This window comes from Hevea brasiliensis, chromosome 6, assembly GCF_030052815.1.
Source record: "Hevea brasiliensis isolate MT/VB/25A 57/8 chromosome 6, ASM3005281v1, whole genome shotgun sequence".
NCBI lineage: Eukaryota > Viridiplantae > Streptophyta > Magnoliopsida > Malpighiales > Euphorbiaceae > Hevea > Hevea brasiliensis.
Genome location: NC_079498.1, coordinates 108,918,449 through 108,921,296, shown reverse-complemented (window position 1 = coordinate 108,921,296; position 2,848 = coordinate 108,918,449).

Below are 2,848 nucleotides of genomic sequence, written 5' to 3'. Positions count from 1 at the left end.
GCACCGCCCCGACGCCTCCCCACCGCCGGCCGGCCTTCCAAGCAGCCGGAAACGACACGCGAAGCTCCCTCTATGTGTGCGCGATGTTTAGGCTTGCCGGCCAAAATTCGACTGATCCGGCCACCAATTGAGCCGGGTCTTGTGTCAAACACCATCTACACCTCGAGAGCTTTCCATAAACACCAAGAACACCAAAATCCATCTAGCGGGTTGTCCAATTTTTGTCCAAGAAGTTTTATTCCATTTTGATTTTTGGGCTAGATTTCTCACAAACCGTGAACCCCAAGAGAAAACCGAGAGTATCAGAGCACTCCACTCGTCGAGAGCTTCGCGGCAATATAAATTTCAAAATTTTTCGACACCGTTTTTTGGTGGGTCCCACAGAATTTCGCAGTATTTTTTCGAGCATTAAATGAGCTTAGAAAATTTTGTAAAAATTTTATACTAACCCCCGTATTATGGGCTTCGTGTAGGTACCTTCAATTCACAGAAATTCGACAGTTGTCCGGGTCTGTGAATTTTCGGCCAGACAGACCGGCTACTGAAAAAGTCTTGAAATTGAATCGGGATTTTGGCTACCCCACCATTGTCAGATGCCCCGAGCGCGTTCCCGAGATTGAAATCGGCAAAGGTAAACCCGAACCTTGTTTTTTCGTAATTTTCTAGTGCTTAAATGGGATTAAAAATCCATAAAATATTCGTGGTAGTTCAGAAAATTATGATTCTTTTTGCATTAGTCTAGTAATATTGCTAAGGATCGCGGGGCAAAGTTTTAGAATTTTTAGAGATTATTTGGATAGTTTTTGCAAAAAGGATCAATTATAAGGACTAAACTGTAAATTTACATATTGTGATTGATGACTGTTTGGATGGGCCCAGGAGGGGCTGTGTGATGTGATTGAGTTGTGAGTGTATGATTTGTGAATATAGAAGTGTGTTTTGAGCCCTTTTGCAGGTTGGGTAGGTCCTAGGTATATAAGAGACTCTGCCGGATTTTCGGCACAACTTAGGACGTATTTGGTCTTTTCTTGATTTGTATTGAGTCAATTGTATTAAATAATTATAATATAATTGTCAGGTAAGCCGGGACAGCCTTCTTCCTCCGCTCAGCCGCCACAATGACTGCTATCAAGTCTGTGAGTAAAATATTAATTTTAATTGAAATTTCGATATTATTATATGTTCAAGCATGCCCATGCATCACTTATATGTATATATCTATGTAGTTAAACTCTAGGCACATTTTATGTTGCATTCACAACTGTTAAAGTGCAATGGATATTGTTGTGGTAATTTGGAGCAGTGTGCGTGCGTTGGCGTGTGTGTGATATGGTGTTGGCTATAGATAGGACAGGTAGACACGGCTTGAGATCTTCGCTGGGACCCAGTCCTTCGGGGTAGACACGGCTTGAGTTCTTCGCTGGGACCCCGATTTGGTTTATCAAGTGGAAGTCCGAGCTGAGTTCTTCACTGGCACAGGTTGGATTAAGAGAGCTGTATAGGGGATCAGCTCCCATATATGTATTGTTTGATATTATCGGGTGTGTGAGTGCTCCAAATTACCTTTTTGCTGTTATGATGTGAAAATATTGCTGATGTTGCATTTCACTCTACAGGGTGCATTAGCTTTAAATTGTTATAGAGATTATGGTTAAAATTGATATTTTATTCTCTGAGTCGAACGCTCACTCCTGTTCATTATTTTTCAGGCTACATGAGGATTTTTGTTGTGGTTAACCTGCTTTTCTCCTTTGCAGGTTGTTTATTAATGTTTGTGTAATTTTATTAACTCCTAAAATTTTCGCATGTGTTAGAAGTATTTATTTGATTTGGGTCTGTAATATAATTATCATGTTGGACCTGTAAACGTATTTGTATATGCATGGTTGATGGAGTGGATGAGGGAGCTGAGCTCCCATTTATTTTTATGACATTGAGTGAAGGAACAGAAGCGTGAAAAACACAAGTTTATACCATTGAATTCAAAAATTTTCACCTAGGGTCACATGCATCATGCAAGATTTATTTTTATCTATTTGATTTCAATGATAAACAACATATTAAAACTTTTTTAATATGTTTTTGGATCTGTATTTGCCATTTAATATTTTAAAGTTAATCAGATTAATTTTAGAACCCTAGATAAAATCAAGAACGATTACACTAACCTCTTGATGCACTGCAGCGTGTCTGCGCCTTTGAGATTTATCTTCAGGACACCAAACGTTGTCCCTCTAGCTTGTCCACACTAAGAACACCTATGGCAGCCCTTGAACAGCTTCTAAAGCTTTTTCTATTAATTAGAAATTCAAGTTCTGCCTTTTAAGAGATTAGAGATGTAAATAGGACACTAGAAACAATTTCTAGTGTTCTTAATTCAAGAGATTGATAGCTAATCTCTTTGAATTGATGAGAGATGAAGAAGAATAGATTGAGAGCCTCAAAATGGCGTGACAAAGGAGAGGAGTGGCTGTTGGTTGTTTTTCTTTTTCATAACAACACTTATATAGCTAGGTTAATACATTAAACCCTTGCCACATATCACCCTTTGATTAGCTCTAGGTTTAAGTGACCCAATCACATTGTGCCAAGTGTCAAACCTATATTTAATCTTGATTTTAATCATCTTACATGATTAAAAAAACATTTGGCAAGCTTATGTGTATTCCCATGTGTCACCATCTCATGGTGCCACGTGTCACACTGTGAAATGACCAAAATGCCCCTATGTCTTAATTTTGAGTTCTCAACCCAAAATAATTATTTCTCTTCTTCTAATCAATTTATATCAAATATAAATTAATTAATTAATCTCTATTAATTAATTTCTCATTAATTAAATTCATAT